At 40.4% G+C, this 15,283-nt stretch overlaps 1 protein-coding gene across 12 annotated transcripts in view; it reads right to left on the bottom strand.

Moving 5' to 3' along the window:
* ESRRG (estrogen related receptor gamma) overlaps positions 1-15,283 on the bottom strand; it is a 390,917-nt gene that overhangs the window by 322,397 nt on the left and 53,237 nt on the right. The window contains exon 1 of one of the 12 annotated variants that reach the window (XM_082303280.1): positions 9,748-9,791. The exons of the other annotated variants lie outside the window; for them this stretch is intronic. The gene's annotated coding sequence lies outside the window, so the exon portion shown is untranslated. Of the gene's footprint in view, positions 1-9,747; positions 9,792-15,283 lie in introns of those variants that run through there. 12 annotated transcript variants of the gene reach the window in all.

Raw genomic sequence — 15,283 nt, 5'->3', positions numbered from 1 at the left:
CTGTTCCCTTCTATTTACAGTCATCTCTGATAAAGATTAAGCTTCCCCAAAAATGCATGATAAAGCTTCTTATCAGAGGTTTTAATGCCTCTAATAACTACTGTAATTCTGTGTGATTTAGTGCTTTGAATAATCCACCAGGATTTTTCTCTAGATCTTTAAAAGGATTGTAATGTGTACAGAGGTGTCGTAGTGATTAAATTTACAGGACACTTACCAAAACAGTGATAAGACAGGATGTTTAATTAACACATGTACACGTTGTTCAACTGTACTATCATGCAAAAATGTAAAGACCTGAATGAGACCCCTATTTTCCTTTCAAAATGTTAAAAAAAAAAATTAAACAAAGGATTATCTTCACTATACAATATAGGAGCAAATATTCTGAGGGCAACAGCAAATCCAGGCAGCACCTGAGAGTGGTACCAGTCTAGTGTTGCATACTGGGTAGAGCCAAGGTCCTGGTAATTCTAGTTGGACGCCCCAGAGAGGAAGGAAAAACTAAGTACATGGGAATTCACCAGCTGAGTTTGGAGATGTCATTCTTTGGCTGGTGGGTAGTTCAAGGACATTGCAGTACTCTTCAGCTATAATGCCTGAAAATATCAATGCTTTTAAGGCTCATTGACAAAAGTCATTGCAGAAAACCAGCTGAAGGTTACCTTATCAGATGTTTTTGAACTCCATGTCTCAGAAAGGCACAGAGGCACTCTAGAAAATCCCTTTTCCCTCCATCAGTAGATTTACCTAATGGCCAAGGCTATCCCTTATTTATATAACAGATAAGTAAATTTAACTTAAGCAAAGAAACGCCCCAGCAGACTAAACCCCAGCAGAAAAGGGCAGCAGAGTCAACCATATAGTGAGAAGTGGAAGACAACCTTTATCTCTCTGGGGACTCTTTCCACTTTAACTTCTACTGACATTTTGTCCACTGTGGTGCTGATAAAAAAACCCCAAACTGATAGAGAGATCTAAAGGTGATATCATATGTGATCAAAAGACAAAACAGAAAAGTCAGAAAGCTCATGCAATCCATATTCCCACTGGGGAAACAGTCTTTTTAATATTAGAATTGTTTGTACTTTGAAATTGAAATCCCAACACCTGCAAGTGCACGCAGCTGAAGTAGAGTTCATTGCTGGATGGGCAAGTGCCAGGCAGTAACAGGGCATGAGAACAGATTTTGGCTCCATGAACGGAAACATAAACCTCTCCTTTGTAAAAATGATTCTTAATGATCTCAAAGGCCCCCTGGTTTAGTATGGAAGATGAGTACTGCTTTCCTTTAGAATGAATCCCACGTATTTTGTATCACAGTCCTGGCACAGGGCTACAAAGATGAAATCATTCCTTGACCATCATTGTGGGCACGCCTGCTCTGATCTGCAGTGCGATGCAGGGGCACACAAATACTGGAAATGGTGTAACTGCCTCATTACTGTGCTCTGCACAGGCTTTTATACCCTGGTTCTCAGCAAGACTAATTATTCTAAAAGAAGCATCACACTACTGCAATTATCCTGCTCCCAAAACCTGAGTTACATCATTTAGGACACTGTGCTTCACTATTCTGGCACATCCATGCGGCTTTATTTTTTGCCACAAAGATTTTTTTCTGGGGGGAAAAAAGTTAAGAGGAACAAGCTTAGAGATCACAAACAACAGAAGACAGAACACTTAAATATAACAGAATAGGGAGAAGTCACTGACAGTGTCAAAAATCACATGCTTCTGGGTCTGTTTATTTACCTGGCACGCAGGACTGCTTACCTGCGTAATCCTTTCTCTGCAGCAAGTGAAGGTGAAGGTGTGGGAACTTCTTTCTTTCCTGGCAGTATTAACTGACAGCATGGGGAGGGAGACTACAGGAAGATTTTATTTCTCATCTCCAGCATCAATAAACTACTAAGGTAGCCTTCAGGACTCTCAGAAGGTGCTTGAAACCTATGGCCCTTTGGCTGGCTACTCTCCGGATGGACCAGCATGCATGATGCCCTCTTGCGTAAGGCTGCAGTCCTTCTGCAGGAGAAGAGCTGACTTTTTAAATCAAATACACAAGTTTCCCCTGTATCACAACCTCCTTTCCTCCCTGGGAAAGAACTTATAGTAAAAAACATTATTTAAGGTCCCTATTGAGGGATTGGCAAATAAGAAAAAATAGCATCTACCCAGTGACTCAGAAATTAGCCAACCAGCCTTAGTAATTTTCTTTATCTCTCATTATTAATCAGAAAATTTCCCAAAATTTCCATATATGCCTGTTCGTTCCTTCTCTGCCGAGCAAAACTACAAGCTATGTCTGGATGTGACAGTTAACCACATTTTTGTTATGTTTCAGCATTAGCTGGAGAACAACTAGATTTGCAGCTGAGAAAAAGGATGAGGGGAAGAAAAAAAATGAGACAAAGAGAAGAGGGAAAGGGGAAAAGAAAGAAAAGGTACTGTCCTTTCAGCCAAATGACTCAGAGTAGTCATCTTCAGAGCACAGAAACCAAATGATTTGTGAAATCCTCAGAAACATTGGTGATTCAGCCAGCTGCATGACGGGTGGTCTTGTTCTCAGCTAAAGCAACCTGGTTTAACTCCCCATCAGTACTAAGCCCTCCATCATCTTGAAGTTTATAATTTTAAAAGTCCGATATTTATGTAAGCATGTCCAGCTTGCTTTCTCTTAAAGAAACCTTCCTTACCTTTTTAATCCTCTCTCTGGTCTTTGCCTTCTTACAGAGACAGAAGTCACAGAAGGCAACTGAATGTATTTCACCAGGAAATGTGGGCCATATCCTTCGTTATTACAGAAACAAAAAAATGCTTGTTTTGATCTATGTATGTGTATTTAAAGAATTACCAGCAGAACATAAAATGAAGTTGAGAGGTCTGTTTGAGGTCTGGATGTTCCAGATATTTTTTCTGAAACTGCCATGGATTTCAGTGGGAGCACTGCACATTGAATGGCAAAGGGAAATGTCTCCCTGACCAGAGCTAACCCAGGGTAGTGCACAAAGGAAAAGATGTTCACCTATGGAAGGCATATGCAGGCTGAACTGCATATATTAAATTAAAGACATCTGCACTTTGGCAGAATTTGGACAATGACTCACTTTAATTATGTAAAAATTTCAAATGGGGCAAACTCCACTGTAGTGACTCACATTAGTGCTACCACATGATCTTCTGATAACTACATCAGTATATAACTCATGTCTCTGCTGCAGAGTTTCTACAGAGAGAATGACATATTACCTGACTAGCATTAAAAGGACTCCATGTTCCCAGCAATGACTGGTACATTAAGTAATGCCTCAGAAAGTAGCATATAGTACACTGTAGCATATAGTACACAGAGCTTTTTTTCCCTTCACACAAAACTACAGTTCCTCTAATGACAATAATTCACTGTCATTCAAAAATCAATTTTCTGTTTGTGTTTTATTTCTTTAAATTTATAGAGTAGTGGGGAAAGATTCCAGAAGTAGAAACTTACATCATTTCCTTTTCCTAAGAAGAATTATGGTGCTGCAGACCTCCTAGGCTTCCAATAAAAGACGCTCCCACCCTGTCCTTATGTGAGTGGCAAACACACCCTCAACCCCTTCCAGAACAAAACCTTCTGTGTAGGTCTGGCTGGTAAAGGCACCAGGCAATTTCTTGCATTTTGATTCACAGATATTCTTGGACTTTTCCCTGCTACCTCCTGCACTACCTTCCAAGTTGGTTTGGTTTGCTCAGTTCTGGTGTGGACTATCAGAAAGAACTCATTATGTGCCTTATATCAGACTAACAGGACTAATGACCTTGAAATGTCCGCTGTTAAGAAAAGCTATTCTGCATTATTTGCCTCAGATTTTTAAAAACAGCAAAACACTGTATTACTTACCTCAGTGTTGTTAAGGAAAGGGGGGGTCTTTTGGTGACTTGTATCAGGTTCCTTTTCTGAGCTCTGAGAGTTGCTGTTTGTATCCTGGAGTACCACTGCATTATACATTCCTATTAAACAGCTGAAAAAGGGACGTACCCTACAAGGCTTTCTAAACACTGTTTTCAGGCTTACTGAATAAGCTAACAGGACCCTTAAGGAGCAAAGAAGTACACAAAAGGCATTTTCAATACGAAAGGTATGTATTAATGTGACAAATACAGCCTTTGTTAATGCCAGATGCTGACTATAGGTGTGAATGAGGAGCATGATGAATGGGATGATGAGAAGAAAGCAGTCTTAATTGTGCAATTAGTTATGTTATGTTTGGACAATGTTTTGCATAACAATTATAGGCCACAGGTAGACTAGTGGTCCAAAATTACAGCCTTCCAAAGGAGTACAAAAGCTAGGAAAGCCACTGCACCTTTTGAGAAACTACTTTAGAAGGTTAATGAAAGATGTAAATGATGTCAAGTGGCCTTTATATGCTTAAGTGTGCCACTGGGCTTGGATGGCAAGTGCAGTGTGCTTTCTCCAGCCAAGAGTGGTAAGAAGTAGCAAGTGCAGAGGACGTCCCAAGGGAATGCCCCAAGAGACAGCAGTGCTAAAAGGTATGGGAGTGAAGTCTGGCCTCTGAGTGACAGAGCTGGTAGGAAGTGGTTGAAGGTGTTGAGACCACTGTGTATGTAATGGACTGGATCAACAAACAATGAGCAAGAGGAGAGGAGTCACAGTATGTTCCTGTTCCTTCCTAGCATCTACCAAAGAGGAAAAAAAGACATCTTGATTATTCCACACCCTCTCATTCCACCTTTCACTTATTTTCTTTTTCAAAGCATAACTTAACTTTTTTTTTCTAGGGGTTCACATAGAAATTAAAATTAAAATTGGATTCCAGATTTAAGCTCACTGCTACAACTGTTCCTGGGGGTAAACTGCCCAGAATGTGATAACAACATGGGTGTTGAGTGATGATCTGCTCATAATCGACACATCCAAGCACACAGGAGTTCATTTCATCCTTGATCTCACCCCAGGGATCCACGCCAGTCACAGCTGATGCTGAGAGGTATAAGACATACTGCCCCATTGGCTCCATGATTATTCATGGTTTAGCGGTGCTGGGGAGCAGGAGAGATGCCCTCACATGCCACTCAAAGGTGTTAAACTGACACACATCATAGCTTCCCTGGGTTCTTCTCACAGAGAATAACAAACATGCTATCCCCCAAGAAAAAAAACATCCACTGACATTTGAATAGTAGGCTAATGAACATGAAGGGGAAAGACTCAAGGTAAGACTTGTTCCTAAACCTTTATTTACAAAGGATACCTTTGAGCCAGACTCTCCATTGCCTTTCAAACATGACACTAGAATAACCCTGGAAGTGCTGTTTTTAAACAGTCTGCTCATCCCCTACTCAAATAAATAGTAAGTGTAGAGTGCTGCTAAGTCAAGCTGTTTAGCAAAGACATTTACTTCTGCACAGAAACTCAGCCCCCGTGGCGCAGGAGAGCACAGCAGCGTGCTGTGACCCAGCTCCCAGCCAAGGGGATGAAGAAGACATCAGGGCCAAGAAACAGGGCAGAGACCATTTGTGCTGTACCCCAGCAAAATCATCCACCCAGTTAGCTTTAATGTTGGGACTGGAAGTGGGAATAGTTTTTTAAAGGCTATTTTAGTCAGCGAGAGAAAAAAAAGGCTATCACGTGACTTTGCGTCCTGGATGCTGTTTGTAGAGAAGCCTTAAGTCACAGCTGGACTTCTACAAATTATTTATGATTGCAGACTGATATTGAATGCACAACTTGAGGGAAAATCACAGAGAGCAGGATTGTATGCACACAGAACTAAGCTTCATGTTCAGTCACATCTCTTCCAACTGACTGCAACCATCTCTACAGTCAATATCCAAGGCTCAAACACCCCTTGGAAATTCATTAGCAAGCACAGCAAACAGCAGACCTGAAAATAGCATCTTTCCATTCAGTGCAATGAGACATGCCTCACTGTACTGTATGTTCAAAGAGGGAAGGGCAATATTCTTTTAAACCTAGCTTCTCATGAACCTGAATCCAATCACACATTCCCTTTATGACAGCCATCTCTCTTGGTGCTGCTCGACAAAATCTACATTGTATCAGCACCACCTTAAAGGTCGGCTGTGCTATTTCAATAAATAGAGAAACCATGGTTTCCTTAAACCACTTGCATTCCTCTTGCTGCAGTCATTTTGGATCTCTTCTATTGGTCTTGCTTAGCTCACTTTCATATGAATGTCAGATTTTGCATTTGCTGTGTGCTGTCATCTAGACTCCCGCTGTAAAACAGTTTGTTTTTCCCCCAGTTGGTGCACCAGATTAGCATTCCCCTTCTCCCCCCTCCAGAACAGAATGTAATTAAAGATCATGGGAAAATAACACACACACTAGTCATAAAGTTAGAGAATTCCAGGTTTGGTTCTGCTTTCCAATTTTACATGCTCCACTTCACTTCTGTATATAAAGAGAAATATAAATGGCTTTGGTCACTGGATATCTATTAACTCCTTGTACATCAGATCATGTGAGACAGAGATAACAACAAGATCCACAGCAGCTTATGAGAAAGGGCCCATGCCTCAGAGAATCACACCCAATCTACCCAAAAGGAAGTGTTTTGCCCAAATGATTCCCTCTTTGCTTACTGTGAAAGAGTTATGAAACATAAGCCAGAACTGTCTCCCATTCAGTGTTCAGGAAAATGTTTCATCATCTAAGTGAATGTTTTCACCTGAGAAGCCTGCCAGGATGATCACTGTGATAGCCTTGAAGCCAGAGAAGGTCAGCAGGTCAGCAAAGGCTAGTGCTGGTGGCACAGTGGCACAGCTGGTTTAAAGCAGACATTGTTTTGTACAACCTCACCTCATCAGAGGCACCTCCACCTCAAGTTTTCTGGTGCTAGAATGGAAACATCTTTGAGCTTACTGCCTTTGGGTGTAGGATAGAACGTCACCAGAAGAGAAATGAACTGCTTCTTAATTTAAAAACAAACAACAAAACAAACCCAAACTGGGTTTATTTTTATAGCAGAGATAAAAATATAATCAAATTGCCATTTATCACCACAAGAATAAGCAAGAGGCAACTGTCGATCTTCAGTGTCTCCTAAGAGGTTCTGGAAAGGAACAAAACCTACCAGGTGATCTTCCACTGTGAAGGCAGGCAGCAGTGGGGAGGCAACTCAGGATCTACATCCAAGGTTCTGCCACAGCTAAATCACAATTTAAACTTGTCTCCTTTTTCGAGAGGAGAGAATGTAACTGAGGTCACTGAGAAAGATGATGTTTGTGCCACGTTGTTTGACACAGTATCACACAGACAGAATTTATGACATGCCCAACCTATACAACACCGTAAGTGGTGCATTTCTAGGAAATAAACCCCAATATCATGGTGCTTACTGTACCTCAAAATTCCTCCCTCTCCCTCAGATAGAGAAGAAAGTAGATGTTCACCTTTACCGTAATTATTTTTTATGGCAATTCTCTTCCATTAGTTAGAGGATCATAATGGAATAAATAGAAAAATGAGCTCCAGGCTGAGTATTCTGCATTGTAATCTAAATTAAACTAGTATTACAAATTTGTTTACATATCTCAGTTGAGCTATGCAGTTTCAAAAGTTACTTGCTGAACGTAAACATATCTCCTGATACTACATTACCCACTATATGCCATAAAATATATTCTAATGTAATACAATAAAACTGGAAAACCAATAAATGTTCCTATTTATTGAGAAATTGGACAAAAAATAGCTTATTGTCAGTTTTTAAAGACTGAAAATCAATGGATGATGAAAGGTTGTATTTTTTGTTACCATTAGACTGTTGACTCTAGCAATAAGTGAGATATGGATTATAACTGGGGGAGTAAAGAACTGGTGAAATATACAATTTGGAGCTTCTAGGGTTTTGTAGAAACTTAATTCCCAGTATTAGTGCAGCAGTGGCCATCTTGGCACTGCTGTTAATGGGCCCCAAGAGCACAGCTCCTCCATTTTGTTGACAAAGCCAGCTTTAAGTATCTTCCTGTCTTTATGAGCATTTCTAAATTAAGGGGACTCTTAATCAGACTCGCATCTGCTGAGGATCACAAGTAAAGGAGATCCAGCTTTCACATATATTCACATCCTGCTGATCAAAAAAAACCAAAAAAAATCCTCTAACACCACCATGAAACCCCAGTTATTAGAGTGTCACCCCTCAAGTGCCTCTGAGTCCCCCCGGGTGAGCTGCCAAGGGGGGTTCCCCAGGTCTGGCCCCACACCCAACACCAGAGAGAAATCAAGTTAAATCAGATATTCAGCTTGCAAAAATCTTTAGCTCTCGTGCTAAATTTCCGGAGTCTGCCGTCCTTCCTCAAACACGTAAGGTTTTCCACATCTGGGCCCTGAGCACAGAGGTCCCATGTAGATGGACTCTGGGCCATCTACACACGACTGAGTTTTACCCTAAGTATGTGGGCAGAGAGAGGTCTGAAAAACACAGATTTTTATAACCTGTTTTCTCAGAAGAATTTATTCATGGGAGTCAGTTTAAAACCTGAATTTCTATATTCATTCAACAAAAAACGCACAACCGCACAGAGGCTGGGGAGGCATTCTTGTCTCACAGTGCAAACAAGGCAACATGGAATACTAAAAAAAGTACACAGTGATAAAAACCACCGAGCTAAACATGAACACTGCACCCAGGGTCCTGAAATAGTGATCTATGCCAACATTTTTCCAAGTGAACCAGTAGGTATGACCATTACATATAAACCCAAGTATAGATATTCTACTCGGACTGTATTTCTAAACTCTGGAACAGAGTCTGAAAGGATGCCAATTACAATAGGGAGTTAGGGCTGCTTTTAGGATTTATATTCTCTCTGTATGTTTCATAATTATACAGCAGCTCAAATCTTCTTAGATGGGGGTAATGCAGAAAATGCCTACACTGCCTTCAGACACACAAATGTTCTTCTCTGGAGAAGTGGGCAGTGACCACTGGGCCTGGATGTGATGAAGAACTAGTAAAGTAAGCTGACCTTCTTCTGCAGTACCTGATTTTACAAATTCAGAGAAGCATGCAGTTAAAAGTCTTCTGAAAAAAAATTTCCCAAGACCTGGATGGAGCTGACAGTGTGCAGAAATGGCCATCCTACTGCTGGCCCCAGTCCTGTGTTTCCCTGACATAAAACCTTTGCTTCAAACCGAGGACAGCACAGAGAGAACTAATTTTCATATCATGGTTTCCTTCTGGTTTCCCAGGTAGGAAGCTATTTCTAAAAAGGGGGCTGTTACCACGTCTGCATAATCACATACCAAAAAAAGATTAATGTTGCTCCTGTAAGCTTTTGCTTAAGTATACCATGGAAAATAACTTTGATGAAATAATTTGCCCAGAGCACTGCTTGTCTGGAAGATTTCTATAATTTAACCACAGTTCTGTAAATAATTTGGTGATAGACAGGCCATCAGCATAATTTGGTGCTAGACCCATGCAATGTTAAGGAAATGGCCAGCAGGCCAAAATTAAATCAACTGGGACCTAGTATGTACAATGCACATTAAAAACCAGTCCAAATCTATTATTTTTTGGAATATGCTTATTCACTTTAAAGGAAGACACTGATTTTTGCTTTGGGAATTAACACAAAGGAATGTCATGCTTCCTCCCTATGAGGGAAAGATCACCCACACAGGGTTAAATCTGCAGATCTCCATGAAGATGTACAATATTTTTGCACCATAGCATCCCAAACTACAGCATTTTGTACCACTTTTGGACTTACCAGAAACTTTCATCAAAGTATCTCAGTTCTCCTGTGCTGATAACCTGTAAAATAGCAAAAGCCATTGCCCTGATTTTTACTCAAGATGTAACCAGGTCTGCAAGATAAGAGGTACAAAATTGTATGCATGGTACATTGCACCTTTAATCATCTACCTACCTGAAATACTTAAGCAAGTAGTTAGACATCTAAATGGTCCAACTACAGGCTTAAAATAAATGAGTTTTGTAGTACATGACTGTGTCCATGTAATTTGAAAACTGGCTTTCACATTCCATCTCAAGCAAAGCATCATTTCAGCTACAGGCAGATCAGAAACTTAAACTCAGTAGCAGAGACAAGAACAGGACTAAGATTTAGTATTTCAGCTGAGAAGAGAGAACAAACGAGTGCAGGATGCTTCCCACTGCACTGCTTCACTTCTGGACAAACATTTTTCCATCAGAAATGTCCACAATCAGCATTGCTTTCCTGCATCATCATAATGTAAATGGAGATACATTCTGGAAACCCTTGATGATTTTTACCAAATGAGAAGGGAATGGCAGGGAAAATAGCATACTAAACAAAGGAAACAAAGCCATCCCTCTCAGCTCTACTGAAAAAAGGCCTCAAGAAGCAGACACATTTATATTTCTTTTTAACTGAAAATACAGAGAAGGAGGTGAAGTAGATGGGTTAAAAGCCAGCAAAAAGTAGCATTAAAAAGCCCACCAGGTATTGTTGCAAGAACCTCTAGATAAGCATCTTAAATCAGGGTAAATTACACACCTCATGCTGGTGACTCGGTCATGGGAAATTATGAAGCTACGTGATGTCTCATTTGTTGTGCTGAAAACAAATGTAAATAAATTACTGAGAGAATCTCATTTACATTTAGAAATTCATCCCGATGCATGACATGACTGCTGATGTTTTTTTAAATGACACTTTGAGAAGAAGTGCCACTATTAAAAACAGATCATAGCCACCTCAGCGAGAGCCTGTGCATGTGTGCGTGTGTATGTGCATGAGTGTGCAACGGCAGATGTTCTAGAGAGATCTTTCAGATCTTTGGGGAAAAGGCTTTCTTTTACTGCTGCACGACCAAAATGGTGGCACCAGAAGACAAAACCACCGATACGTATTCTTCTGTGTATTTCCCCCCCTCCAGAGGGGGAAGCAGAAAGACAATGTTATGGATTGGCTCCTGCCACTGCAACAGAAAGTGCAAATACTAAAATGGTAGGAACAGAAAATAGCGTGGCACATCCTTCCATCATCAAGTGTAATAAAACTTCCCCTTAAATACACACACAAAAAGCCTTTTGCTAAGCTTTTATCTCCCCCCTCCACATCTCACATTTTAAGCTGTCACTGAAAAAATTGAGAAGGATATCCAGGAAGCCATAAGATGGAGAGCAAGTTGAACTGCTGTTAGCTAAGCAGCACACATTCAGGCAAATATCCAAATGCTTTAGGAGCTGTCATTCTCCATCCCGCGTGGGAAGGCTGCGAAGAGACGGACTTGCTCGTATCATGATTGCTCTTATTATTACAGCAGTGAAAACACTGCATACTAATGGATGTGTTTTCAGAAAAAAAGACTGTTAGATGGCTTTTTAGACTCTATGCCTGGCTGTCTGGGCTTCAGTATCTGATACATCCTATGCCTTTCTTTGCTTCCAAAACAGAACTCCAAAAAAAAGTTTGTAACGTGAGGGCAAAATAAAACATATTTCCAAATGGGGACATGACAGTGTTCTACAACCCCACATACGGCAGCATATTTACATAAGCCTGCATAGGTCAGAGAGTTTATTTGTTAAGGGACAAATAAGCAGGCCATGAAATAATTATTTTTCATTGTGCCCTGCCAAACCTACCCAGCCAAAGGCTAAATTGAGCTGCTATTGTGATTATTTGAACTGTGGAGCCAAAAGTCTTCACTGCAAAGCATCCCAGCTGTCCTAAATTTTATTCTGATGGCTAGTTTTCACACTAGCTTGAAACTTGCCAAAAATGCTCCACAAAACAGGCAGGCGGAAGGCTTGCTTTATCCAGACCTACATCAATTACTGATTTAGAGCTGTTCTGAGAACTTGATTATTAACAAATCACTTCCCAAAATTGTTATGACAAGATTCACATATGCAAATGGCAAGCTGCTCGTATGTACACAGCTAGCAAAAGAAATTAATACAAAGGTTCCCAGATTTATTTATGGTTATTTCCTATTCTGCTTTACTGCAAATTAGCCACTAAAATATTAAAAGAAAGGGGAGAGATCCAGCTGCAGCATCACAGCTTTGACATATGGTGACATGGAAACACCCAGGCCATAATGCTCAACATGCTTCTGCCTTCACCCACCTCCTCGGGGAAAAGGATCTACCAGTGCCTTCTGGCACCAGAGGAAGCAAAACCACCACAGTAGCTCTCAAGCTGCAGATTTGGCCAACATACCAAGGAGCAGGTAGGATTACCCTGAGAACAGCTCAGACGACAAGCCTGGGAGGATATTTCATATTTTAAACAAGGTTGACAGTGGAGGAGGGGGAACAACAAATATAATATTTTTTTAAACCTCATGCTTCAAAGCTTAAATTAATCCCTAATAATGAAAGATTAGGATGAGAATGTGTAGAGAGAAGATTATCCCAAGTCTGCCCATTGTGAGGCTCTTACAACTTTACTTGAGGTGCCTGGGGTTGGTCATTGCTAGAGACAGAGCAGGAGGATCTTGGGAACGATTAGTTTCGTGCTCTCTACATTTATGCTTAAACAACTAAGACACAAACAAAAGACAAAGAGCCTAATTGTTCTGAAGGCAGCAGACTTATAAATAATGAAATGCCCATCACTTGGTATCAGGCTGTATGTACCACAACCCTGACCAGACAAGTGCACCTTACTGCAGCCACCCTCCTCCTCCTCCACACCTCCTCCTATTCTTCATCCTGTTTGTAATTTCACTGTAATATCCTCAGGGCAGCAACCACTCCACATTTACACACGAATTAGAACAACACCTCACACAATGGCATACCAGTCCTGATTGGACCTGGACTGCTCCTGGGAATGCTGCTGGGAACAGTACTATAAAAAGAGCTCATAAATGTATAGAGTTCAGCACAGTAACACACGCACCACCCCCCCCCTCCACCTTTTAACACAGTTAGCATCACCAGACTGTTAACTCTGTTTTCATAATAAAACTGCAGATAGTTTAATCCATTTCTACGCTCCAAGATGGTTGCAGGATGTGTAGCTAAGATCCAGCACACCTCCACCAGCACACTCTGTGAAGTCAGGCCTTTGCAATGGACCCCTGCACTTGCTGCTTAGTACAACGACAGAAATGCTACCAGATCACGTTGTAGAGGTCAAGGCTTAGGTTGAATCTCGCTTAGGATTTGCATGGAAGCTGATCCAATGACGGGCTGGGGACATTCAGGATGAATAAACAAAGGAAGCCACAACAGGGTCAGCCACATCACCTGTGTGCAACCATTACAGACCTGATAAGCCCAAATTCCCTTCTGATTTCCTTCCTTCCTTGGGAGAGGCTTTTGACCTTTGTGCTAATATTTTAGTATATTCTGGAATTTCAAATTTTGTACAAAATAAACTAGTTATTTTCAGGTACTTCAGATATAAATAGCTCCAATACAAATTTTTAACTTGCTCTGGTACTCAGTCACGGTATTTTTAACTGAAAATATAACAAATAGATTTGAAAATCTTTGGCAACATATTTCCATTTTTCCAACAATTCTGACACATCACTTATTTTGTTGAGGACTTTTTCCTGAAGGACTATGAATGGCCAATATGCTTCACAAAGAGCAAAAGAAAAAGGAAGGGAGTGGGTACAGGTAAGGTGGCAAATCAATAAGTAACTTGAGTGCAAATTCAGGCACTTGAGCCCCCTTTAAAGTCAGGTTCCATGTTGTAGTGACTCTTTCCAATAGTTAATATCTAGAAAAATGGAAGATATAGCCAAAATGTAAAACATATTAAAAACCTTAATTACAATAGAATGGCCACTTTGTCAGGCCTGTATTCTGCATTGATATGGCACCAGAAACTGACCTTAAAAATCTATCATACAGATTACAGCTGTTACCAACTGCATTAATCTCTTTCAAAATAAAATAAAATTTTAAAAATGTACAAATGACTTTTTGTTGACTGCCAGATGACAGATCTCTTTTTCATTTGCCTAAAAACTCTACACAGTCAAATTGTGTGTAAAATCCAAGATCGTAATTATTTTTTTCTGGCTCCTGATGGGATAGTAGCATTACAGGGCCCTTTACTATATAGCTTTGCACTCAGTGCAAGTTTTGTCCATGGCATAAATGTGGAGATTTTCTGTCTCACAGAGATGAGACCCTCACTGCTGGACATTCTCAGCCTGAGAACTTGAGTTTCTCCATGAACTTCCTGCAACTTGTGACTTAACTCTTGTCCCTTTTGCCTGTGGTGCCAATGGCTCCAACCAAAGCAAATTCTGTCCAATGTCACACTTCCACTCTGGAGCAAAGACCACTCAGGAATGATCTTTTTACTTCTACAAAGACAGTAATAGACCAAGGTCTACATGGAACAGGCTGTTGACAACCCCGCACTTACTCAGTCATAGATATGTGACAAAGTCCAATTAAATCCTATTAGGGAATAATACAAATGACAGAGCTTAAAGAATACAGTTAGCTCCTAATTAGACAGCCCATAAATCTGTTCAGAACCTTCACAATTTACCACCAGAACAGGATCTCAAGACCTTTCACTGAGTTTCATTTTAACAGACCTGTTGTCCACTGAACCAACAACTCTGTTGCTTACAGACAAGATATTTCATCAACTTAAATACTATTAAAAGATGATTATGCACTGAGCTTTCCTGAAATTGTGTAACATTTGCATGGTATAACACATACTCTTACTTGTTCACTGCAGTCTGATTCAAAGTGCTATAAATATGTTTGCCCTTTCTGCTAAGCCCGCCTAAGGGATTAGCAACCCCCCAAAAGTTCAGTTGAATATTAACTGCATTAACTTTGCAGACTGTAACATACTGTTACACTCAAACAGCCTACGGTGTGGTATGGATGACTTGCTTAATAAAAAATGTTTTCTTGCAAAGCCCGATTGCTAGAAAAAAGAATTTGCTCTATCAAAGGGGGTGACCTCTTCCATTTACTTCATAAAGCAAACAAACAAAAGGGAGAACTTTACAGGGATGCCCAGAGAAATGTTTATTATTTCATCTGTCAAACCAGACGGACTTCCCTTGGCAACAGCAACACAGCACCAGCTCCACTCTACGTTAGAAATTAAGTCAGTTCGCCATGAAAAAAACCTGTGAAATACAGCAGCAAAAGTGTCATCTACTGTAGTAATGTGAACTCAAAAACTATAAAAGAACTATGTTTGCTTACTTATTTTGTTAAGTAAGAAGCGCTTTGCGTGCCAACTCCCATAAAAACCTCGCGTGCTGGAAGACTTTTCAGCACAAAGTTATAAAGCAGTGAAGACAAATAAAAGAAGA

The sequence above is a fragment of the Coloeus monedula genome (genome assembly GCF_965178545.1).
Source record: "Coloeus monedula genome assembly, chromosome: 2".
Classification (NCBI taxonomy): domain Eukaryota; kingdom Metazoa; phylum Chordata; class Aves; order Passeriformes; family Corvidae; genus Coloeus; species Coloeus monedula.
Note: the sequence above shows the minus strand (reverse complement) of the source record. Positions and strands in the feature narration are given on the sequence as shown.